Source organism: Lissotriton vulgaris, chromosome 6, assembly GCF_964263255.1.
Source record: "Lissotriton vulgaris chromosome 6, aLisVul1.2, whole genome shotgun sequence".
Classification (NCBI taxonomy): domain Eukaryota; kingdom Metazoa; phylum Chordata; class Amphibia; order Caudata; family Salamandridae; genus Lissotriton; species Lissotriton vulgaris.
This window is the reverse complement of record NC_141694.1, coordinates 927,999,553-928,026,812: the sequence shown is the minus strand read 5'-3', so window position 1 is coordinate 928,026,812 and position 27,260 is coordinate 927,999,553. Positions and strand designations below refer to the sequence as shown.

Here is a 27,260-nt window from a genome sequence, read left to right as displayed (position 1 = left end):
TTAAGTGGTTAGGAACAATGTCATAGGTTGTAATAATATGACTCACAAAGAAATATAGAAGATACTTGTTGGTTCTGTAAAGCCAAAGCAATGCAGCCAAGAAACATGGTATATTGTTTTTTTTGTTTTTTTACAAATCTTTTGACTATAATATGAAATGAAAAGAAAAAAAGTCACTTTACTACTATGATTATTCGCATCAGGATATACAGTCTTGCACTACAACCATACCAACGCAACTTTACAGGTATTATCAGAAAGTCCCAGGAGTTAATCTCCATTATGTGTCATTCCCCAATAGGCCCATCAACCTCGCACCTGCAACCCCATGTCATTCAAGTCCTGTCTCCTGACAGGAGTACATCGCATTCCCATATTTTCGTTCCACTTGCCCCATACAACATGGTATATTAAATATTTGTGGCAGTTGAATCAGTTATGTGTATTTAGGTGTATGCATTTAAGTATACCATTAAAGTAGTGCACTGGTATATTAAAGTCCCAATTACTTCTGTTTAATATCTAGCATGTTGAATAACAAGCTGAAGTTGTGATGTTACAGGAGACGTTTGGTTACCCCATTGACTTGAATTGTTTTACTAATGCAGGTTGTGGTAGGAAATATTTGAATGTGTACATTTCTATTTAACTTAAAGAGAGATTACATTATGGGTCTGTCAGACCCAGACAGCAGATATGTGTCATTATGTGTATAGAAGTAAAGAATTATTTTGACATCCAGTACAGGCTAGGGTGGTTTTTAATGAGCCCATAATCAGGATCAATCATTTTAAAGTGAATAATGTTGTTAGATTGTGGTGGGGTGCAAAATAGCAGATACATACTCGATTAGTTTACTTCTCTTAGCGCAGAGGCGAAACCAGCTGAGGAATTTTGGAAAGCTATTGATGGGCTTATGATTTTAATTTGGATTAGATGTATTAGTGCATTTACACCAATATAAATAAATAGCCCTGACCTAAAGGGGATTACTGTGACTTTTGCTTCAGGATTTTGTATGACTATTTGTAACTTTTACGTCAGAACTGTAAGGGGATTTGACAATTCACCTACATTACTTCATTTTGAAGAAGCTATGGGTACTGTTTAAGTAAACACAAAATTTGTAGTAGCAGGGGACTTTAATACTACATTTGAACCTCCCATTTATCTAATTAGATCACAAGCTAGGAAGATAAAACATGGGGTATCCCCCCCTTCACTAGGACAACCGAAGAAAAATCTTTCAAATCTTGCAATAAAACTAGTATCTTTAACCATAAGCAGCGGTCTTGAAGCATGCAATGGGCACACAGTCTCTGATCCCAATAGAGCACCAACATTCAAGAAAGAAGAATGTACTAGTGTTATAGATTATGTACTTGTTGATCTAAGGCTATGGCCACTTTTGTCTGATGTGGAAGTGATAATGTGATTTGACAGTGATCATAAGTTGCTGGAGGTGAATCTGGGGGGAGATTCTTTGAGACAGGAAAACAATTTATGTACAACTATACTACCAGCTCCACTTGTAACTAATACCCGTCGCTATGTTTCTTGGCTGAATTTAATGTCCAATCAGAATTATGCACATAGATCTATGGACTTTTTGTAAAATACTTGGAGAATTATGTGGGGCTCAATGAAAATGAAATTCCTATATCAAACATACATCCTCTCTTATCTGAAGAGCTACAAAGGGTTTTTATAAGGATATGCCTAATGTGAAATCCAATCCTGTTAAGGGCGAAAAGTGGTTTGACAAAACATGTAAACTAGTAAAAACTTCACTAAGAATTGCTGTCATAGAGGGTGATCAAATTAGGATCAGTAAAGCAAGATCCACCTATAAGGCATTTTGATCAAGGCAAAAAGAAATTGGGATGACAAATTATGGCAAGATTTGCTGGCCACCAGTAAAATTAATGATTTTAGATTATTCTGGAGCCTTGTGACTCAAACTAAGCCTGATAAGCTTAAGTCACATCTTTATAACATCGTGCCTGATAAATGGGTGGCTCATTTCTCTACCTTTCATGCCCCCGGTGATTTCAACGATCGTGGGTGTAGTAATAATTTTGACGTCTCTACAACTTTGGATTCTACAGCTCCTGTCGCTTTTAGTCTTGACGACACAAATAGAGATATGACTACTTAAAATCTGCCAAGGCCCGGATAAAATCCCCAGAGACTTATATAAATCAGAGCCCCGATCTGGTCAGTTTATTTACATTTTTTATCAAATGCAGTAGCAAGCTGGGGGCAAGGTGCCGGACTCTTGGCTTGGGGCAGAAATAGTAGCAATCCACAAAAGGGGCTACGCAAGTGATCCCTCAAACTACAGGCGGATCAGCCTTATTGGCATTGCCCAAAAAATGTTTGCAAAAGAAATTTTAGAGGAACCCCTTAAATGGGTTGATGCAAAGGAAATTTTGTCTCCACCTTCAGGCTGCTTTTAGAGTGAAGGTTAGCACAATCGATCAGATTTTTAGGTTTACAATTTTATACTGGAAATATGTTTTAATACAAAACCAAAAACTTTGAGATTTTTATTGATATTGTGTGTGGGTGTATGTGTTCTACTGGAATCCTGCAATTTGTGTGACTTCTTCCACTTGCGGGGTCTGTGCAAGGACAGAGGGTGCAGGATCCTCTTAATATTCCAACACACACTCGCAATGATGCAAGTAAAAGTCTGTACTCCGAAGGGATGTTTTCAAAGGCTGGACAGTTCAAAACGCATCAGCCATAATAAATTTTGCTTTGGAAATATTCCCTCGGAGTGTTATTTACAACCAAATAAAGTATCACTACTACTATATTTATATATATATGTGTGTGTGTGTTTCACTGGAATCCTGCAATTCGTGTGACTTATTCCACCCAGTGGGGTAAGTGCAAGTGCAGAGGATGCAGGAACCTGTTAATATAGCGTGTATTTAAGAAGGACCCCCTGAAGGTACGGATACAATAGTTCCTAGGTCAGGGAAATTGAAGCTTATGACATGTTTTATTATAGATTTTTGAGCATTTAAAAAGACATATGGCATAAAAAAAATGAGGGCAATGAACACACATAGATTCATATGTCATACAATATCAATAAAAAATTCATACATTTATAACATTAAATGCTAACACATATTAGATAAGTTAAAAAACTGAAAGTGGCGAATTGGGTCTCTACGCGCGTTTCGGCGAACCAGCGCCTTCTTCTGGAGTAGCCACACAAACTCTAAAAAGATATATGTAAAAAAATGCATTAATTATACATGGTTCAATAAAAAAAGAAAACATATAATATCCTATATCCTAACATAGTAGCCAAATTGTCCTACTTCTAATTAAGAGTTATTTATACATTTCTTCTTTTCATTTCCTTGCATTTATCTGAAAAATCATCATGAGGATGAGGTGTCTGGAGTGACTGGTATACATGAGTTGATTCTCTGTCCTTCAATTTAAGATGTTTATGAAAAACAGGAGGGTAATTACTGAGAAAGGCCTTTCCAAAAAAAGGGGGGGATCTTACTGGCATATATTGGCCTCTTGGCATATATATATGGAGAAGGCGTGTTTGATTGTATTTATTCACATTAATTCTAACTTAGTTTTCTAACATAGAATAGATGTCTTGTAGGTGGGTGATACTCACAAGCAATAATGAAAAATACACTGAAGGTTGATAGCACGTCTGATTGATATCCGGGTATTTTCTAAGTAGAAGACGTATTCTAGGTGTTTTTAAAAGGGAAAGAGGTAGGAAATGACATTTCTTTTGGTTAGTCTATCCATTATTCTCATCCCTCGATAATTATGTAGTTAGATGGCTCTTTTCTGGTTTACCTGATTTGATGTAGCTTATCAAAATTAATTCCCGCCAGCCGGAGACTTGTCATAGATTAGTCATATTTGGTATCGTCTACTTCTGTAGAACTGATTTATCTGTTTTGAGAGTAAAAGGAAAGAATAATGATAGCTTTTATTTGTTTGTTTATTCTATCTAGATATTTTATGGCTTCATGTTCGAAATAGTAAAAGGAGATATTTTATCTTGGGTTTATTGGCTGCAATTAAGTTCTATATCTTCATTTCTATGTTCCTGGAATAAGGCCAGCTATTCTGCTTTTTACAGTTATCTGGATTCATTTATTGCTGAATTAAAGACTCTTGGCAAGTAATGGGCTTACCTTAGGATTTTAAAAAGACGTTCCAGGATTCGTGAAAAGTAGGTATACAGCGGTTTGTTTAAAAGATCTCCCTGCCTATTGGACATGACGGAAAGAATTGGGGAGAGTATAAGAGTCACGAGACGGATTTCAGCTCTCTACTACATTTGGACATTGATAAATGCGAGACATCTTACCCGAGATAGTCTGCCGAGCTCTTTATGCAGACGTTCCAAGATTCATGAAAGGTAGGTATACGGCGGTTTGTTTAAAAGATCTCCCTGCCTATTGGACATGACGGAAAGAATTGGGGAGAGTATAAGAGTCACAAGACGGATTTCAGCTCTCTACTATTTTTGAACATTAATAAAAGCGAGACATCTTACCCGAGATATTCGGCAGAGCTCTTTATGTGAAAGGTTTAAAAGATCTCCCTGCCTGTAAAACAAAACAATAACTGGTATAAGTGAAATTAATACGTAAAGCAGATACTAAGGGTAGTATTTAAGGGTAGAACTCTACTCTATTTTTTTGCACGCAGGGGCGTTTCTTACCCGAAGATATTCAGCAGGGCTCCAAATGTCCGGCGGCGGGAAGGCAACGAAGGATGGCGGCTCGATTGTGGATTTGCTGGGTGAAAGTGATTGGTTTCCGCTTGGTTTAAATAGCGGGATTTAATTGGTTTAGACTGCCTTCACCTGTGGTTTCCGTCTTAGTGTCAAAATTGAGATAGGACTACTTTTTTTGTATGGAGAGTGTGACTAGAAAATGGACATAGAAAACATCCTCCTGTTTTAATTGTTCCTATGTAAACTGCACATAAGTGAAGAAAAACAAATGTTATTTTTATATGCCTTCCATGAATAAGAATATATATATTTTTACAAATACAAAGACGTTCTTACTCAAGATGGATGTTGTATGTAAACAAAAATTGGGAGTATAATTATTACTCTTCAGGGTTGGAAATTAAATTGATGATTCAAACGTGGACACGCATAAGACTTATTTTCTGAAATTAGTCCGCATGAATCTTTTTGATATGGAAGGTATTTATTTTAAAAAAAGGGAAAATATATTAACAAAGAAAAGGTCTATTTTATTAGTATATTAATGGATGTCTATAGACAATGGATTAATGGATATAAAATTATAGTGCACTATTTGGTGCTTATTGAGGACTATCTATTTAAGTACTTATTTTCTTAGGTAAAGAAAGGGAGATATATATGTCTGTCTCTTTATTGAACCTAAAACGAATGGGGAAAACATAGTGGACAGATATGTTTCTTCTAAGGTTATAAATGCAATCACCTTGAATACTTAAGGTATTCAATTGATCGCATGTTCCCAGGGGATTTCACTGTTCAAGCCTTGGCCGAAAGTATTAAAGACAAAGATCCAAAAGACTTCCCTTTTCTTACGTATGGCTGTTCCTCCTTTGGACTCGGGGATATGGATTCTTTCTAGGATTCTCCATTTGAATTCTTCAGGGGTGTGTCCCTTCTCTATGAAGTGCTTCACCATTGGGGAGGCTAACTTCTTGGTCCTTATCGCTGAGCGATGTTCACTGAGACGTGTCTGGATCATGCGTGAGGTTTCACCCACATAGCCCAACAGGCATGGGCATTGTATAAAATAGATCACATTGGCTGATCGGCAGTTCCACATTTCTTTTGCTGTTGTTTTGTGACCATTGTGAGTGAATTCTTCACCTTTTATAATGTTATTGCATGAGATACAAGACGAGCAGGGAAATGTCCCTTTAATCGGGTTGCTTGTAAGGATAGATCTCTGGGACAAGTGTTCTACATTTGTACTATTTTTAAATCTGGAATGGACAATGTATTCTTTGATGTTTTTATTTCTTTTGTGGGCAAAAAGAGGTTTTATTAGTTTCTGTTCGGTAGAGCAATTACTATTTAAGATGTGCCAGTTCGAGTTTATAACTTGTTTAACTTTTGCATTCAAAGTTGAATGTTTTGTGATGCACACTAGCTGGTCATTAGTTTTAGAAGGTTTTGTTTTTAATAAAACCTTGCTCTACTGAACAGAAACTAATAAAACCTTATTAAAGGGACATTTCCCTGCTCGTCTTGTATCTCATGCAATAACATTATAAAAGGTTAAGAATTCACTCACAATGGTCACAAAACAACAGCAAAAGAAATGTGGAACTGCCGATCAGCCAATGTGATCTATTTTATACAATGCCCATGCCTGTTGGGCTATGTGGGTGAAACCTCACGCATGATCCAGACACGTCTCAGTGAACATCGCTCAGCGATAAGGACCAAGAAGTTAGCCTCCCCAATGGTGAAGCACTTCATAGAGAAGGGACACACCCCTGAAGAATTCAAATGGAGAATCCTAGAAAGAATCCATATCCCCGAGTCCAAAGGAGGAACAGCCATACGTAAGAAAAGGGAAGTCTTTTGGATCTTTGTCTTTAATACTTTCGGCCAAGGCTTGAACAGTGAAATCCCCTGGGAACATGCGATCAATTGAATACCTTAAGTATTCAAGGTGATTGCATTTATAACCTTAGAAGAAACATATCTGTCCACTATGTTTTCCCCATTCGTTTTAGGTTCAATAAAGAGACAGACATATATATCTCCCTTTCTTTACCTAAGAAAATAAGTACTTAAATAGATAGTCCTCAATAAGCACCAAATAGTGCACTATAATTTTATATCCATTAATCCATTGTCTATAGACATCCATTAATATACTAATAAAATAGACCTTTTCTTTGTTAATATATTTTCCCTTTTTTTAAAATAAATACCTTCCATATCAAAAAGATTCATGCGGACTAATTTCAGAAAATAAGTCTTATGCGTGTCCACGTTTGAATCATCAATTTAATTTCCAACCCTGAAGAGTAATAATTATACTCCCAATTTTTGTTTACATACAACATCCATCTTGAGTAAGAACGTCTTTGTATTTGTAAAAATATATATATTCTTATTCATGGAAGGCATATAAAAATAACATTTGTTTTTCTTCACTTATGTGCAGTTTACATAGGAACAATTAAAACAGGAGGATGTTTTCTATGTCCATTTTCTAGTCACACTCTCCATACAAAAAAAGTAGTCCTATCTCAATTTTGACACTAAGACGGAAACCACAGGTGAAGGCAGTCTAAACCAATTAAATCCCGCTATTTAAACCAAGCGGAAACCAATCACTTTCACCCAGCAAATCCACAATCGAGCCGCCATCCTTCGTTGCCTTCCCGCCGCCGGACATTTGGAGCCCTGCTGAATATCTTCGGGTAAGAAACGCCCCTGCGTGCAAAAAAATAGAGTAGAGTTCTACCCTTAAATACTACCCTTAGTATCTGCTTTACGTATTAATTTCACTTATACCAGTTATTGTTTTGTTTTACAGGCAGGGAGATCTTTTAAACCTTTCACATAAAGAGCTCTGCCGAATATCTCGGCTAAGATGTCTCGCTTTTATTAATGTTCAAAAATAGTAGAGAGCTGAAATCCGTCTTGTGACTCTTATACTCTCCCCAATTCTTTCCGTCATGTCCAATAGGCAGGGAGATCTTTTAAACAAACCGCCGTATACCTACCTTTCATGAATCTTGGAACGTCTGCATAAAGAGCTCGGCAGACTATCTCGGGTAAGATGTCTCGCATTTATCAATGTCCAAATGTAGTAGAGAGCTGAAATCCGTCTCGTGACTCTTATACTCTCCCCAATTCTTTCCGTCATGTCCAATAGGCAGGGAGATCTTTTAAACAAACCGCTGTATACCTACTTTTCACGAATCCTGGAACGTCTTTTTAAAATCCTAAGGTAAGCCCATTACTTGCCAAGAGTCTTTAATTCAGCAATAAATGAATCCAGATAACTGTAAAAAGCAGAATAGCTGGCCTTATTCCAGGAACATAGAAATGAAGATATAGAACTTAATTGCAGCCGATAAACCCAAGATAAAATATCTCCTTTTACTATTTCGAACATGAAGCCATAAAATATCTAGATAGAATAAACAAACAAATAAAAGCTATCATTATTCTTTCCTTTTACTCTCAAAACAGATAAATCAGTTCTACAGAAGTAGACGATACCAAATATGACTAATCTATGACAAGTCTCCGGCTGGCGGGAATTAATTTTGATAAGCTACATCAAATCAGGTAAACCAGAAAAGAGCCATCTAACTACATAATTATCGAGGGATGAGAATAATGGATAGACTAACCAAAAGAAATGTCATTTCCTACCTCTTTCCCTTTTAAAAACACCTAGAATACGTCTTCTACTTAGAAAATACCCGGATATCAATCAGACGTGCTATCAACCTTCAGTGTATTTTTCATTATTGCTTGTGAGTATCACCCACCTACAAGACATCTATTCTATGTTAGAAAACTAAGTTAGAATTAATGTGAATAAATACAATCAAACACGCCTTCTCCATATATATATGCCAAGAGGCCAATATATGCCAGTAAGATCCCCCCCTTTTTTTGGAAAGGCCTTTCTCAGTAATTACCCTCCTGTTTTTCATAAACATCTTAAATTGAAGGACAGAGAATCAACTCATGTATACCAGTCACTCCAGACACCTCATCCTCATGATGATTTTTCAGATAAATGCAAGGAAATGAAAAGAAGAAATGTATAAATAACTCTTAATTAGAAGTAGGACAATTTGGCTACTATGTTAGGATATAGGATATTATATGTTTTCTTTTTTTATTGAACCATGTATAATTAATGCATTTTTTTACATATATCTTTTTAGAGTTTGTGTGGCTACTCCAGAAGAAGGCGCTGGTTCGCCGAAACGCGCGTAGAGACCCAATTCGCCACTTTCAGTTTTTTAACTTATCTAATATGTGTTGGCATTTAATGTTATAAATGTATGAATTTTTTATTGATATTGTATGACATATGAATCTATGTGTGTTCATTGCCCTCATTTTTTTTATGCCATATGTCTTTTTAAATGCTCAAAAATCTATAATAAAACATATATTTTTCTAATATTTTGTAGCCAATTGTCCTTATGTATACTACACTGTGAAATATTAGTTGCCTAGGTTGTTTTCTGTCATAAGGAACCTGTTAATATTCCAACAGCACTCGCAATGATGCAAGTAAAAGCCTGCACTCCAAAGGGATGTTTCCAAAGACCGGGCAGGTCAAAACGTGTCTGCCTTAATACATTTTGCTTTGGAAATATCCCCTTGGAGTGCAGGCTTTTACTGCGTCATTGTGAGTGTGTTGGAAGTTTTATATATATATATATATATATATATATATACTGAAAAACAAAGATTACAGTATAGTTATAAGTAGGTCATCTAATAATAAAAAACTAAGCATTTAAAAAACACTGAAATTCATCAATTATACATAACTTGCATAAGTATTTCTTGCACCGCCGTAAGTTTCAGATATCATCAGCGATGTAATATGTTTAGTCATAAGCAGTACATCATAACGGTCATAAGCAGTGCATCATAGCGGTCATAAGCAGTGCATCATAGCAATGACAATTGTACATATGGCAGATACATATAACTGGTGAATTTTTGTGTTTTTTTTAATGGTCATTTTTCTATTAGTTTTTAAGACATATGTATAACTCAACTTTAATCTTTAGTTCTTTCAGTGTATTTCTTAGTTTTGTATTAACGTAAGTTAAAATCTTAATGATAAAGTAAAATCTCAATACGACATGTAGATGGGGAATTCCCCATAGTGCATGACCTTCAGCTGTACAAGGGTGTGTTTTGGCCATAAGGCGTAGCACTCCTAGCCACCAAGGGCGGCTTACCCCACTGCCTAACTTAACCCATTGTCCATGTGTAGCAGGGGTTGGTTGCAGGGCCAAGCCTGTGGACGGAGCTTACGCCCACCCCCTGTAGGCAGCCAAGCCCCCATAAGCGGTGAACTGAACACAGACTTACACTGCACCTCCCCCTTTTACATATTTTTTTAGCCCGGGGGCGGTTCTGGCTCGGGAACGGTCAGGACCACATGGGCACCGTGCTGGGTCCCGTGAGAGTCCTGCGGGACCATGACAAACCAAATGGTTCTTAAAAAATGATGTGCTTAGGGTTCCAGATATCCCTACTGTGTCTGCTTATATGGTTTCAATTTTAGTTTTTAGGACTCTGGAACAAAGTCTTTGAGTGCTGTAAGCGCAGCTGCAACATTTTTCTTCATGTTGCGGCCAGCCAGTCACATCGCTCTGTCTATTTACTCTCTCGGTCCCACTGACCAGCCAAACACAATTCATTTTTGTTATTTTCCAACAGGACGCTCTAAGGACTCTAATGGCGACAAATGTCACTTTAATTGCTTTTATCAAGTACCAACATTAACACAGCACATCATTAGTGGTACCTTTCCATTTAATAAGCACATTCAAACAGTCAAGATATATGGTGGTTCTTCTTACTGAATTGTAAACTGTAACTGCAAGATCTATACATGTGTCCCATTTCCTTGCACGTTAGTGCCCCCCGCACACATAGTCCGGGGGGCTGCATGATCTGCACTGCTTGTGCGCCAGTGGGTTCCATCTTCTCCACTCCCCCCTACTCGCCTGCCGTGGCGGTCTCATTTTGTTCCAGTGAGTGAGAACCGAGGTAGCTCTGTAAAGGTTCCCAGATATCCCGGGGGCAGCATCTGCTCCCAATATACGGACAACTGGTCGTTGCACAATGCTGCGTCTTTAAGACAGTCAGTTATGCGCGGACTCCCGTGACAGCCCCAAGAAATCAAGATTCTCCTCTTGGCCAATAGTAGAAGCATAGCCGCTAATTTCCTGCTTGTCCTGGCACCATGTGCACATACCCAAGCAACGCAACTGGAGGGGAGCGCTCAAAAGTCTGCTCTAACATCGCCTCCAGCAACTCAAATGTGGTTTCCCAGTGTCTCGCAATATCTGGGCAAGCCAAGGCCAGGTGTAGAAATGTCGCATCTGAAGCTCAGCATCTCACACATCTTGCATCCTCAGTCAGGCCATTTTTGTGCAACTATTCTGGTGTCCTGTAAGTAGATCAGCCTCACCCTGTAGTTAGGGGACAGCCCTCTGGTCTACTCGCAGTGGTAAGCCCATTTATCTTCCTCTATGGGGATCCTCAATATCTCCTCCCACTCACATCGTGCTGAAGGGACACTGACCGGTGCCGTGCGCTGCATGCCTGAGTATAGCCTGGTAATGAGTTTATGTGGTGATGGATTACCTAGAAAGTCTTCTAACACCTGAAACATTGTGGGTGCTATCAGGAATGAGGTAAAATGGCCTTGTAATGCCGATGACAGCTGGTAGTATGTCATTCTGTCAAGTAAGCCCATATTCTCCCCGACAGCACACTGTCCAGTGAGTACCCATCGGGGAACACGCTTCCCATAGTGTCTAACCGGAGCTTCTTCAGTCTCTGGCATACTCCTGTGTCCTCCGTGAAAGGTAGCGCCAGGTGTCTCAGCAGCGGCATCGAAGGGGCAAACATTGTGTCTAGTTGTGCCCTGCATCTCAGCTCTGGCCAAGTCTAAAAAGTGCATTCCACCGTGCTTATCTCTGAGCCCTGCCTAGTCTGTGGTCTGTAGAGGTCCATGTGTAACGGTGTTAGAGCGGCTTAGTCGTGTTCAGGCGCAGTGTGCGCCATGAATTGGGTCGGGAAGAACACAGTTTATTGTACAACTCCATATCTGGGGCACCCAGGCCCCTCTGTTCGAAAGGCAGCGTCAGAGTCTCCCAAGAGACCCTGGGTTGTTTATGGGCCCAGGCAAGGGCGATCATATTCGAACGCAGTCTGCGCCTGAAGTCGGTGCTGAGGGGTAGCTGAAGGTTGACAAATACATACAGAAACTTAGGAGCACTACCCTCTTTGTTATGGCTAGTCATCCCGCGAGGGACAGCGGTAATACCATCCAGGGGCCTAAAAATCTCTCGAACAAATCCATGAGTTTCCCGTAATTATATCAGCAGAGCTCCTCAATGTTTTGGCTGAGCCTGATTCCCAGATATTTCACCGGGGTTTCTGCCCAGCCAAGTGGGTATTCCGACTGGATCCGGTTGGTGACTGAGGTCAGCAGGAAAATAACCGACTTCCCCCAGTAAATGGTGATACCTAATAAACCACCAAATCTTTTGATTTCCCTGATCAGGGTGTCAAGATACTCAGACGGCGCTTGACATATAGAGTCACGTCATCCGCATACAGCGACACCAGGATACCTCTTGGGATGGATGCTAGGCTGTGATGCGCTTGGTGCTGTCTCAGACGAACTGCGAGGGGCTTCATGTCCATAGCAAAAGGAGGGGGGACACAGAGCAGCCTTCTCTCGTGCTGTGGGCCACCAAGATGGGGGGAGGGGATTATTCCATTTATTTGTAGCCTCGCCGGAATAAAGCAGGGCGACTAGTTTTAAAATTTTAGGGCTAATGCCGAAGCGGCGAGAAGTTTGAAGAGATATAGCCACTCCAAGGTATCAAAGGCCTTGGTGGCTCTCCAAGAAAATTGTCGCAGCTTAGAGGGAGGGATTTATTTCGAGGATGGTTGTGAAAAAGGTGCATAAATTGTGGGATGTACACCTCCTGGGGACAAAACCACACTGATCAGGCCGTAGCACTATGGGCAGCAGCGGGAGAAGTCATGTGATTAATTCAGCAAGAATCTTACTGTGCAGGTTGATCATCGATAGTGGTCTGTAGGAATCACTGAGCAGCGAATCCTTATCTGGTTTAAGGTTGGTGATAATAAGCAAACTCTTTATAAAAAGCAACCATCAGTCTGTCCAGTCCCGGGGCCATAGCCCCGGTCAAGGCGAGATCACTTCGATTACCCCCTCCTCTGAAAACTGTTCATTCAGATATCTGCTGTGGCCGTCTTCTACCCATAATAGCTGGATAGATTCAAGAAAAGGGTTCAGGTCAGAATGGACATCAGATTTGCTCACAGCAAAGAGTGAAGAGTAGAAGGATATCATTTCAGCTTGGACTGCCTCCTTCCCAATCACCCTGTCATTATCAGTAGTGCCAGCTCGCAAATATAGCAGTTGGCTCATGGTTTTTTAAGAAGATCAGCCAGTGTTTTTCCAGCGCGGTCCCCCTAGCCATACCATACCATACCTTCTGGCACGGGCCTCTTTCCCTGGGTAGTGCTTTTCTCTTTGGACTGCCTCTCAATGTTTCCAAGGACAGCCATCTGATTAGTGGTGAAATATTCAATTTCGAGCTCCCGTATCTCCCCCCTCAAGGCGCCTGAACTCTCCTCGCAGTGAACGCAGCACTCCAGCTTGCTTGGCTTTACACTCACCTAGGATCACAGATTGGGAAGCCTCCCACAATGTGGAGGGAGATTCCACTGTGCCCTCATTCAGTGCAGGGTATTCCACTATGGCAGAACGGATTTCCTCTTGAGATACTTGGTCTCGCAGAGCTCCCGATGGGAGTCTCCAACTAAGCTCTGCCCAGGGGCACCCAGTAATGAGAACACAAGCAATACCAGAGCATGATCAGATAGCGTTCAGGCAAGGTGGGTTTCTTTAGAAACCCATGTTACTACATTCTTCAAGGTCAGCCAAAAATCTATCTTGTTCCGGGTAGGTCCCGTCAAAGACACGCGTGCCTTCTTCTTTGTGCGTATTGCGGTGGCGCCATAAGCCCACCAAATCGTAGTCTGACATAATAGTCTGCAGCTGCTTCATTGTTCGCAGGTGGGGGTGACAAGAATCTCCGGATCTGTCCCGGTTCGGGTCTAATATTACATTGAAGTCTCCTCCCCACAAAACCGCATTTGGACCAAGTGTCTCAACCAGCCACCACACCTCCCCCAAAAATTCTGGATTATCTACATCGGGCCCGTACACGGAGACCAGCCGAATTGGGTGGCCCCCTAGCACTCCTGCTACTTATTCATATCTCCCTTGTGGGTCGCATGGCGCCGTACATGTGCGCCAAGGAAGCCCTTTACTAAGGATGATAGCGGCGCCCCTTGCATAATTGGAGTAGCTTGCAACAAATTTCTCCCCCATCCCTCCCGCCCGCAAGCAGTCGCAATTGGGCCCCATCAAATGCAATTCTTGTCAGTCATGTATCCACTCCATGCCGGTTAAGATATGCTGCAACCAGCCGTACTTTCATGCAGTCATTCAGGCCTCGGACATTCCACTTCACAACTTTCAACTCAGTCGCTTTTTCAGCGTGGGGGCCCATACAGTCGATTGGAGAGTATCCTGCATGCTTGTAGCTTCTGTACCCACCACTGTGAATTAGAGGGAGGCGGGAGGGGGGAAACGAGAAGCGGGGGGAGAAAGATAACAAAGCCATTGTAAACTGCCCAAATTCTAGTAACACCTCCCACCTAAGCCATACAACTTGGCTGAAAAGCAATACCCCTACCACAATGAAGCCTCATGTGACCGACCAACAAGAACAAAGTAGGACTCATCCTGTGGGAGAAACCACTAAGAGCCCGGCTGGTGGAAGCTGGGTGGCTAGATGTAATAAGGACAGCTGTCGAAAGGGCAGACAGAACAAGTCAATTAAGGGACATCCCGAGAGGGTAAAACATCATAGCGAGAAGATGAGTGAGGGTGCCCACCCACCCTAGGTGCCCACTCACCCTAACCCGAAGAAACAGTAATCATTATATCAGCTCAGTTCAGGCAAGTATTTAGTCATTCTCGCTTAGGTGTTCACCTTCTTCTGCGTGTCGCTCCGCATGTGAAGACTGCTTAGGTGGTTGGAGGTTCTGGGCAAATTTGGCAGCTAGCTTGAGGTCGGTAAAGTACGTAGTTTTGACAGAGTGGAAAATGCGAAGTTTTGCGGTGGAAGAGCAGCAAATATTTAATGTCCTGTTTCTGGAGCATTCTTTTCACAGGCACAAACGCTCTTCTGGTGGCCTGTACAGACAAGATGAAGTCCGGGTAGAACGAGACAGTGTTATCCTGGTACATCGATTTTTGCCAGTCCCTAGTCCTGCCCAGAACAGTGTCCTGGTCCCTGTAATTAGGTAAGCAAGCTACTACTGGTCTCGCAGTGGCCCCGGAGGGGGTCTCGGGCCGAGAGCTCTGTGGGCCCTTTCTACTATGCAGACAGGGAGTCACCGTACAGGAAGCGCAACATTTCCTCCACATAGTCCTCAACGCGGGTCATGGCAGCGGACTCCGCGATCCCGATGATGAAGAGGTTGCATCTGGACCTAGCTTCTAGGTCTTTATTCTTACTCCTGATTACTCCCAGGACTTTCTCCATACTGAGCAATTTTTCCCTCGTAGCTGCCCCTGCATCTTCCAATGCTGATGTTGTTTGACCTCCATGATCCGTTTGTCAAGGCTAGCTACAATGTCTGTCTACCCTGTCAGACATGGAGTACATTTTGAGGTTGATAGCCGTGAGGGACTGTTGAGGTCTTTAAACATCTTGTGGTTATCTGGTTCATGTGTGGACGTGGCAGCCAGGTGCACTTCCATCTGTTCTTCCTCCGAGGCGGGCCTCCCCGGGGAGGTCTACGCTGCTCAAAGAATAGCTTTGACTGCCGGATGTCTGTTTTCTCCATGTTGGATTGTCGCTCTTGGGTCCCCCAATGGATGCACTGTGCTAGGGCAGTGATAAATATTCTCATTGCATTGCACCGCTATATGCTGAGTCCTTCTGGGGTCCCGTTGATGCCACCTGTATTGCACACCAGTCTCCAACTGTGCCAGTCAAGGGATAAGAGCTGTGGCTGGGCTCTGCACCACCTTCAGTAATAAGGTAGTCTCAGCTAGAGGCCTTACAGGTCAAGGCCTGCTTTCGTGGTGGTGCTGCGCTGATCTTGCAGCCTTCTCATGGCTGCCCCGGGCTTGTTAGGCTCCCCTCATGCAGGCGTTCATTGTGGGGCACCCTTACTGCTGTTCTGCCCCATTTATCACCCGTTGTGCCTAGCCAGGAACTCCGGTCGCAGCCGATCATCCAGGCGGGCCGTTTTGCCTTTCCTCTAGGTGCTGTGTTAGTGCACAGGGCCCCTCTCAATGTTTCATATCGAGCGACGTAGGGACCCTGCTTCACCCAGTTACTTCGCACCAGGCCGAGCGGCCTTCGCTGATTCTTTGTAGGAGTAGGTCTAGCGTCCCCACCTGTCGGCTCCCCATCCGCTGTGCTTCTCACTTTCTTGCTGAAAGAGGAACTCCCGGAGTCACCTCCTCTTGGGGCCTGCGTCTACCCTGGCCGGGCCACAGTCACGTTGGGCCCACAATGATTATCTGCTGCGGCCCCAGGCAGGAGCCAGTGGTGCAATCCACTCAGGTCCTCACAGATTTCCGGGTCGGGCAGCCGCTGCAGGATCACCACACTACAACAGTTCTCACGCGGCCAGGGCGATGGCTACCCAAGCTGTGTCATCTTCTCCTGCACTGCTGCGGCCCAGGCCAGACTTTTGCGGGGATTCCAGCTCCGCCTCTGCCTTCTTTCTATCGGGCTGCTCGTCCAGCACACGGGCCTCATCCAGACCACCCGTCTGCTCGGATGTAGGCGGCCCACATCCGCAGTCATCTGATCCCCGCAGGCCTATGCGTCACTCGGCCTGCCTCAGCACGTCCCTTGGGACATCACGTTGTGGCCCCTGCTGTTGCGCCGTACCTTGCTTCTACCTGGGTCCATTTGTTCCCAGGTCACGGATCAAGGACCTGGGGGGAGGCAGTGGCTTGAAGTGGACACACCTTCAGGTGCCGGACAGTCCCACTCCGCTCCGTCACAGAGGTGTTCATGCGGAGTTGCATGTAGCCACCATCTTGCTGTCTCGTGCAGCTCTGCTCACCTCCTCGCCTTTATATGGGCCCTGGCATGTCCCGGACCCGATCAGCCTCTTCCACAGCAGTTGTGCATCCTCACTTTCGTTTTGGGGGTACAATGCCTGTCTGACTTGCCGGATTATGCTGGATAGCATATCCAGCCTGCAGAGCCTCACAGAGTGGCGGCCATCTTGCAGCCGGGCTCACTAGCGCCTGTCAAGCTGTCTATCAAATGTAGTGTATTTAGTTGAGCATTTTTTCTGTATTGGTGTCCAATTTTTGCTATGGAAATTGCAAAAGGGGAAAATTATTTTGGTATCCTCCCTTTTTCTCAGCCCCTGCTTGACAGATCACCCCAAACTTTTATAGGAAGGAGATGAGGTAGATGAAACTTTTTTGAAAAATGTATTGAAGATTCATCAAACAGTGCCAAAGGTATTAGCAAAACAAAAAATGCTCTTCCTATAGAAACTCTGGCTCACCAACCACCCAATGCCACAGCTTCACTTTTTTAAACCACTACCTACCTTTACCTCTACCCACACCTAAACTGTTGGAACTGGTAGTGTCTGGTTGGCTGAAGCAATGATCCCAGCCAGGCAGAGCTCCTGTCAAGGGCAGGTGATTACACTTGCTGAATAACCTGTGCTCACCTTTGGGTAGCATGGCTCTGAACAGTCAGGCTTACTATAGAGGCACTTTGTGAAGCAAAAGTACAGAAGTCACTTGCGATAAATACACTTAGTGTCACAGTAGAGACTTCACTCAGGATGTATGTAAAAATGTTTATATTCAACACACATACTCAATCATTATAACTTGAACCTCATAAATTTTTTGGGGCATAAAACATTCAGAAATATTACTAGCAGTACTAGGCCCACTCGTATTGTTATGATATCAATAATAACACTGTGGAAAATTCCTAATCTAACAGCGCCCCATCCCTCCATTGAGAGAGCGCATCCTTATCCAGTGCACAATGTCAAAATGATGTATATACATGAAGATAGAACACTTTTTAGCAGCACCATGGGCCAGGGCCATGCTGAGAAACCCCAATGTCAAATGTATTGTGCTTTTAGCAAACATTTGTGCCGTGAATCTCAGGTGGGCCACACACGATCACTCCTACTCTCACACACCCACTCCACAGCGCTTCGAATGGTGACAGGTATCAGCCAGTCCATACAGCATGCTCTTATGCACACATACAAACTAAGCACTCTAATATGGAGCAACTGGTCCCCAGCAGATAATTGGTTCACCCTCTGCAGACTCCATGGCCAAGCCTCCCTCCACCCTCTGGTTCACCCCTATCCGATTGTTCTTTATCGCTGGATGGAAAATTACCAACCTTGCCCCCGTACACTGGACCCCATGCGGTCAAAGTGACACTGTCTGGGTCTTCGGGAAGCAGGTGGGATTATGTAGCAGTTTTAGTTAGGAGGTAGCCGTTAACAGGGAAGAATTTAGCTGGCACTCGGCTCTCAAAACACAAAGGAGTCCACAGTCTCTTGACCCGTTTCCAAACTGTCTCTTCAACCCAGACAATCTCTCTCACTACTACCTGGCGCCAAGATATCTTTGGGAGGGGCCCTGCAGTACAAGATTTCTGGGTACTGCACCAGTCAATCTGGTCTCCAGGCACAAGTCTTAGTTCCACGCTCCCCGTTGGGATTCTGTAGCCGAGGTTGGCATTTGAGAAGGCACCACTCTCCAGATGTCACAGATAGATGGTGTAGGTCCCTCGTGGGAGATATTTGATGTCCCTGAGGTCTCCAGGAGAACAGGAGGCCCACGGTCGGGCCTTTGGAGAGCACACTTCAGAGCACCACACTTCAGCAGGTCCACATGCCAGGCCAGCCACTATTTGGACAGATATCCTCCATGCACACATCAGAGTACTCTGGCAATGTGCACCACACAGTTTGGGTTCTCCAGTCATGCATCCCCACAAGCGTGTCTCACTCTTTGCTGAAGAATGGCACATATATTTATACTATTGTGTGTATTTGACATTTGAGGAGGTTTAGAGGGCTTTCCCTTTGAACCACAGATGTATCCCCTAATTTGTTGGCCTGTCTTCCATGGGGCTGTGGAATGCAGATCTTAATCTTTAGTGGGGCCATGATCCAGCCCCTAGATTCTAAGAGTCACAACCTCTAGCTTCAATCTATCCTTTTCGGCCCTGAAAGGGCTGAGGTCTGCCGTTCCCATAGAATGCCCATGGTTTATGGCTGTCACTTGGGGAATTAACAGATGAACTTCCCCAACCCCTGGTGTCCACTGAAGCCCCACACAACGGACCCCGAGATGCTTGGAGCATAGAAATGTCCATATTCTATAAGTGCCATTTCTATGCGAGTTATGCTAAAACCCCCTTTACCAATGCAAAGGGTTTGGCACTGCAAATCCATTGATATGAAACATCTTGAGGCTGCTCCACTGCAATCCACTATTGCAGTCTGAAGTAATGTCAACCTCTTCCCCATGTTAACCTATGGGAAGAGCAGGCCTCAAAGGTAGCAAAAACACACATAGGTAGTCCTCAACACATGGGCGCACATGGTCTATTGTGCACACCAACCTACTGTGGTGAGAAGGACACATAGTTCTCAGCACCATCGTTGCAAGTGAGCCCGCCCTACCCTGCACAGCAGACTGTACATGGTTTCCACTAACACGTGCGTCTGTGCACACACAAGCCTGCGTCGGCAGGCGGCACACGTAATCATGGGCACTATAGGTGCGAGTGTGCACTCACAGCGGCTTACAATGGCAAGCTGGTCATGAGTTTACTCACAATGGATGCCAGTCAGCACCCACCGGTCTGCAATGGCAGATCGGCACATTTTCAGAACCTAGAATCAGTGCCACTTCCCAACACAGCTAGGAAGGGCGCTCCCACTTTCATGCACCAAGGACAGTAAGGGCACAGGGCTTACCCTGGCCCTAACACCCTCCTGCCTGGCCGGACATGGATGGACCCTAGTTGAAGCTGGCATGACTCACGGGTGGGGGTGTTATTTAATTATAAAAAATAAATTAAACATACCTTCCCGCCGGCCGAGTCCCACGGTGTCTCTGCTCTTCTCCTTCTCCTGCAGGAAGAGGAAGCAGGCAGCCAGTCTCCCGGTCCCACCCCTAAGCCAATCACAATGCTGCAAGCAGCGTTGTGATTGGGTGGGATGCCGCTCAGCCAGGGGCTAATGGCCCGGCCATGCTCTCCATATCGGCTGCATTGCAGCCTGCATGGAGAAGGGCAGAGTGCGCATGACTGGTTCGTCCCCTGCTCAACCCTGCTCGCAAAGCAGCACCGCCCATCCGCCCGCCTGCCATCAAACCCTTCTGCTTTCTTGCAGTGCGAGAATTTACTACCATTTTATGTTTCTGCTTCTCACACTGCGAGAAAGCAGTGGGACGACACTCCTCCGCCCCGCGTGGAGAAGCTGCCACTGGTGGACCCCCTTACAGTGCACTTACGCAATGCCAGCCGGTGACGGTGGACACATACCTTGCCACAAGCACCATAAATGCAAGTACGCGGTTACAGGCCTGCACAGCTAGACCTGAACCGGAGGTTAGAACACCAGGGATGCAAGTATACTCTCACAGCCCCACGATACCGAGCCTGGCACCAAATCCAAAATGCCATCAGTGCCAGGGCGCAGACAAGTATTCGAAATCCCATCATGGCAGGTGTGCACACCTGTTTCTGCGTTGGCAAACCAGCACATGTTTCAGTGCATTCACATTGCTTTGACAGTAAGGACATGCTCAAAGCCCAGAGGCCACTCAAGAGAATCAGCAACACAGAAGAGTATCCCTTGGGAAGAGCCAAACTCCAAGGCAGGGGAAGCCCCACGTGGGGGGTTCCTCACTACCTGGGCAGGGAACATCCCCATGTACCCGCCCTGGCTTCAGCCTACCATCCCCATGCGCACCAGGACTTCTCTGGGGGGAGTACATTCATGGTATGAGATGACCCACTCAGGGTTGGCTGAAGCGTGATACCAACCTAGGCAAGGGTGCAATGATTCCTCACAGATTTGCAATGGCAGACCCGATTCAGGGTTGACAGGCTATCGGGTGGGTGGCACCATCAGTGCAACCTCCCACTACTAGCCAGAGACGTCCCCATCCCGGGTATGTGGTGTACCTGTTAACAGGGCACACAAATGTATGCACCTAAACTCATGGCATACGCACCCCCAGCCCAATGCGGGCATAGCGGCCGCACGCACCCTCCCCCTGTAGTACCGGGGGAAGGAGCCTAAGATTCCTAAGGTTATGCGTAGAGAGTCGGATAAGACTAGGAGGAAAAAGCTAAAAGTTTTAGGTTAATTTCCCCTAAGAAAGCCATGTCCAACATAAACCCTAAAAACCCCTTACCTACATTTACCTCTGCTTAGACCAGAACCCCAAAAATACCACCTCCCTTTACATCTACCTAGCCCAGAACCCTAAATGACTCTACCTCCCTTTACCACTTCCCTCTTTCTGTCTCTGGTCCCTAAAAGACCTTACCTCCCTTTACCTCTACCTGCCTTCTAAACCTTGAAATGCACTTGCTTACCAGAAGGGGCACTCCAAGTGCTATCCTCAAGTGGTGGAAGGCTACCTCCGTCAGCAGGAGTTAAGCAGCACAAGGGCATGTTTGAAGCATACTGTGTAGTGATTAGTAGTGGTGAACAGGTCCTTTTTACCCCTGTGCCACTGGAGTGAGGCCTACAGGCTACTCAACCATTTAAAAAGTTTAGCTGCTGTGTGCTCAACTCACTCTTAGCCTTCATCAGGTGGATGTGAAGTGCTGCGCTGCGCAGAAGTAGTGACTCTCCGCTGGATATATGTGTGCCTGAAAGGGTACAATACAGGGATAGAGCAGTACTGTGTAGTACCTGTAGGATTTAGTACATGTGCAGAGTGTATGCATGCCTGCGAGCAATATATGACATGAAAGTTGTAGTGCTGTGCAGTGTGTGCACAATGAACGCATGTGCTGGTTGTATATATAATTGTAATTTTATTTATATAGCGATTACTGTCCATGACAAGGTGTTGAAGTGCTTTTCTGCGATTAGCACGCTACTTCGGAACCCATAAAGGATTTGTGGTGGAATAGTATAGGGAAATATGAATTAATTTGAGCAATGGACATGTGAGTCTGTTAGTTGGATGGAAAAGGATAATGGCGGGGGTAGATGATGGAAGAGTCTAGAAAGTGTTTATTGGGAGATCATAGTTGTAAGTTGAGGTTTGGGATGAGTGCCCTCGGATCAAGTTTGCCCTATATAAACCTCAATAAATAAGTAAAAGGAGAGATAGAGAAGTGAAGAGTCTCTAGAAATGGATTCGGGAGATCATAGTAGTAAAATGAGTTTAGAAAGGGTTGTTTGTGGTCAAAGGCGGGATAGAGGAGGGAAGAGTCTTGAAAGTGTTAATTTAGAGATCATATTAGTAGAATGGGGTTTGGGATGAGCCAGACAGTGGAGTTAGAGGATACATTGAGAGAGGTATAGGGTGAAACATATGGCAGTGCATTGGAGAGAGTCAAAGTTTTTTTTCTTTTTACATTATGTGGATGTGTGAAGTTCAGTATATGGAGGGTGAAGTGTTGTGCAGCACACACATGGTGAGTGTTTGTTCTGTCATTTTGTGTGTTTGCAAATAGCATACCGCGCAGAACGCCATGACAGAATACCACCAACTCATAAGATCCGCCAAGAGTACCTTCAACTGGAACAAAATCCTCACCAACTCCAGCAACCCAAATGAACTCTTCAACATCATACAGCAATTCACCAAACCCCCCAACAAATCCACTGATGTCACACCCTCACAGAACCTCTGCAACCATCTTGGCTCCTACTTCCACCTGAAAACCAAGGTCCTCTACGACAATTTCAGCCAATAGTCTCCAGGAACCACCCTCCCCTCCAGCGATAACAGCCAGCCTACCATCACCACCTGGACACCGTTCACCACCTAAGACACCACCACGACCGTGAAGAACACCCACTCAGAAACCCCCACAGACCCTGCCTGCCACACATGTTCCACTGAGCTGCCACCACCATAGAACCAGAGCTACGCCACTTCATCAACTTCAGCTTCGAATCCAGCATCTTCCCCGGCGACTGGAAGCGGGCACAGGTGAAGCCCCTCCACAAGAAACCATCAACAGACCTGATGGACCTGAAAAACGACCATCCCATCTCTCTCCTTCCCTTCACAGCCAAAGTTATCGAGAAAATTGTTAACGCCCAGCTTACGATCTTCATCGAAGAGAACGCCATATTCGACTCTTCCCAATCTGGTTCCGCAGCAACCACAGAACCGAGCCCGCCCTCCTCACCACCAGTGACTACTTCCGCATGCTCCTAGAACGGGGCCACACTGCAACCCTTATCCTGCTAGCCCTCTCCGCAGCCTTCAATACTGTCTCCCACCTCACTCTCGCAGCCAGACTCCACAATGCCGGCATATGGGGAATCACCCTTGACTGGATCCACTCCTTTCTCATCGGCAGAACCCAAAGAATCAAACTTCCACCCTTCCTCAACAAACCCACAACGATCATCTGCGGAGTACCCCAAGAATCACCGCTCAGCCCCACGCTCTTAAACATCTACATGGCTCCCCTCGTTGCCATCGTCAGACAGCATGGACTCAGCATAGTATCCTACGCCGAAACACCCAGCTCATCCTCTACCTCACGAAGAAACCCAAAGACACCAGACTCCGCTTCCAGGAAGAAATTAAAGACGGTGCAGCCTGGATGAGCAGCAACTGCCTCAAGCTCAACTCGGAGAAGACAGAGGTCCTCGTCCTCAGACCCTCCCCCACTGCCTGGGACAACACCTGGTGGCCCTCCGCCCTCGGAAACAAACCCACCCCTACTGACCACGCCCAAAACCTTGGCATCATTCTCGACTCCTCCCTCACCATGACTCGCCAGATCAATGCCGTCGCCTCCACCTGCTTGAACTCCCTCCGCAAGACTTTCAAGTGGACCCCCCCAAAGCCAGAAAGAACGAAACCCACGCACTTCTGACTAGCAGACTGGACTACGGAAACACCCTCTACCCTGGAATCAACAAATCCCTGCTACACGATCTCCACCCATCCAGAACTCCATTGCCAGACTCATCCTCGGCGCCCCTCGATGTGAGCACATGACCCAACACCTGCAAGACCTCCACTGGCTCCCCGTCAAGAAGAGAGTACCCTTCAAGCTACTCACCCACGTCTATAAATACCCTCCAGAACATTGGTCCCACATACCTCAACAAAAGAGTCTCTTTCCACGTACCCAACAGAAACCTCCGCTCCGCTGACCTTGCCCTAGCAGAAACCTCGAGCATCCACAGAACCAGAGCAGGTGAAAGGGCATTCTCCTACATCTCAGCCAAGGCCTGGAATGAGCTCCCAGTCCACATCAGACGCTCCACTACTCTGCAAATCTTCAGGAAAAGCCTCAAGACCTGGCTCTTTGGCTAACCCGGAGCTACACACCCCCACCCACCCCCCAGCGCCTTGTGACCGTCACAGGCGAGTAGCGCACTTTAACATTTCTTGGTTGATTGATTGACTGTGGTACAGTATAGAAAAGCTTCACTGCTGAAAAGTGTGCATAGACTGAATGGGTGTAGTTCATGTATGTGTACTTGTACTGGCACAATCCATGGAGGGAACAGTGCTGAGCAGTGAGTGTGCTGTGAATGTACACTAAGTGTGCCTCAATTGGTTCATTATATGGAAGACCCTGGGTTCCATTTTGATAAGCCCAGGCATGCCTGATGTAGGCATGAGGAGTAGAGGAATTCTCCCAAATTTGTGTATCGTTGCATTCATGTGAGCTGGGTGCGACACACTGGGGGAAGAGAGGATGGGACCCTTCCTTTACATTTCAAAAGATTATTTTTTATTTTTTTATTTTATTTATAATAAGTCTATTACAAACAAAAGTAAGACGGAGAAAAAGCATACCTGTTGTTTCAAAGAAAGTATACAGAATTCAGCTCGGTGAGAAAGCACCTGTAGCCTCTCGTCCACTGTCTCCACATATTCGCTAATCAGAACACATCAGTAATCTTAACAGTACAGTGCAGTGGTGTCCCCACCAAACATGTAGAGATATATCTGCAGCCTACCTAAAGGGCCCTTGGACGTGGTTCCTCCCGCCACACAGCTTCTATCACCATAATTTGTAATGCCACCACCCGCACTATCCTTCAAGAGAGTCAGACCGCTGTGTGTTATTTGAATTAGTAGTCAGGTAAGCCTGGTAGAGCCCCCATTACATTTCAAAAGGTTGCTCTTTGATTTAGTGATAGATCTCAGGGAGGGGCCTGAATGACTCTCAGGAATGGAGATGGGGCTGATAAGGGAATGATAAAGAGTAGCACTGCGAGCCTGGGATTAACCTTTTGATGAACATATCACTGTGGCTGACATTCAGGTGTGAATCCTGCTCACTTCCATGAATTGTGCTGTGTGTCAATTAGCTTCAGAGTCTTGCCTGCTGCGACATTCTTTCTTTCAATTGGAAAGAAAAAAGTGAGAAGTGGACACTTCAAAAGAAGCAGAACTCCAACATAGAACTTCGAAGACTCTGACCCTAAATGACATTTCTGTATCTGGAAATGAACTATAGAAGAGGAGGTTGAGACCCCAAAATTTGCCATCTGCCAAGCACCCAGACAGGCGATCACCTGCTCTGGAGCCTGGAGCACCAGTGCCTGCCTGCCTGCTTAAACTTGTTTGGCCTGTGAAGAATAAGAGAGATTTGGAGGGAGCGAGGTCCATTGGAGAGACCCTCCAAGAGGACTCCCTGAGCGAGGTGTGAGGAGACCGGCTGTGCATCGATCGGGTCGTTGTCCGTGTGCAGCAACGATCGGGTTAACCTGGTATGCCAGAGAAGGTGCACCATGACCTAAGCCGTGTGAAGAGTGCAGAGCGGGAAGTGCCAGGCCCGCACTGATGATGTGACCTCTGCTGAGAAAGGCATCCACTTATTCCAGGAGGCCCAACACAGAGAGGGCAATCGCACAGCAAGAGTCTGCGTCCAATTCCGAGTGATGTGGCAACCCCACATCCCAGGAGGGGCTGCCTGTACCACAGTGGCTAAGTGCTCAGTTTGTAATTCGGATGAGAGGATTTCTGTTATGACCGTTGGGTCAAGCCCACAACTGCACCTGATTCCCCAAGAATTGCAAGAACGCCACTAAAGAGGTTGCACCCTCGCTGGAGCTCCGGTTAGGGTCTAGGAGAATCGCCCCCCACCTCCAGGGTTAGAAGAAGAGTGACTTACCTCGTGCTGGCTGAGCTGAAGCAGCTCTGATAACTGGCAAGCTGGCAGCGCTGCTAGGAGCAGAGAACATTCGCCTGTTAGGTAGTGCTGTGTGAATTGCGCATGACTAATTTTCACTGAACAGTATATGGACTTGGGAGCACTCAGGGAGAGGGCATTTGCTGCCCAATTGAACACTTTCATTACACCAGAATGGGTAAGACTGGAACTGGGCTGGTAGGGTTATGGGGGTTTGCTGCTAATGGTGTTGTGGCACCATAGATACTTTAGATTAATAACTAAGGAATCAAACGGGAACTCTTGAGTACAGCCTACTAGTACTCCATCTCTGGATGCGGCCACCAGTGAATGGAAAATAGCCCTGATCACTTTACAAGGTAGTGTGTGGGACAACTATTACAACCTTGACCTCACGTGGAGTGTGTTAATATATTTGAGTATTGTTATTCCTTTCCATGAAATATTTTTATTATAAAAGTAAGTAATCGTCTTGATATTGACATTGATCTATTGTTCATACTGTGTGCACTTTGAGCTGAGTCATGTTCCCTTACCTATATGGTCACTTACCTGTATCCACACTGCTCCCCGAGAGAGCCTTCAGCTGCTCGTGCACAGCTACCACTGAGAGTCAAGTGCAGAAGCATTACCTGGCCCAGTTGCTCAAGAGCCATAGTAGATTAAACCCCACGACATGAGGAGTAAAAGGATTCAACCCCCACGGTTGGGCCTAGTGACCCCTGCGTGACCATGGCTCTCTGAAACGGGTTCTCACTGGCAGCAAGCTTCATGGCGGCTCCACCTGACATACAGGGTCGTTGACTGGGTACTGCACACGGGCTACAGCCCAGCAGCAATCTTCACGATATCCCGATCTGGCATATGGGATCGCCCTTTTTTGAAACAGCAGTCGGGCAATGACACTTTGGGTGCAGCTCACTTCACAGCAGCCCTCCAGTGGCATACAGGAGTTGCTGAATTTTCCCTGCAACAGGCAATGACCCGATCAGTGC

The 27,260-nt window shown here is 45.1% G+C and overlaps 1 protein-coding gene across 2 annotated transcripts in view; it reads left to right on the top strand.

Annotated features, from left to right (window-relative positions):
• Window positions 1-27,260, top strand: part of DTD1 (D-aminoacyl-tRNA deacylase 1) — a 711,214-nt gene that overhangs the window by 677,621 nt on the left and 6,333 nt on the right. The gene's annotated exons all lie outside the window — the stretch shown is intronic.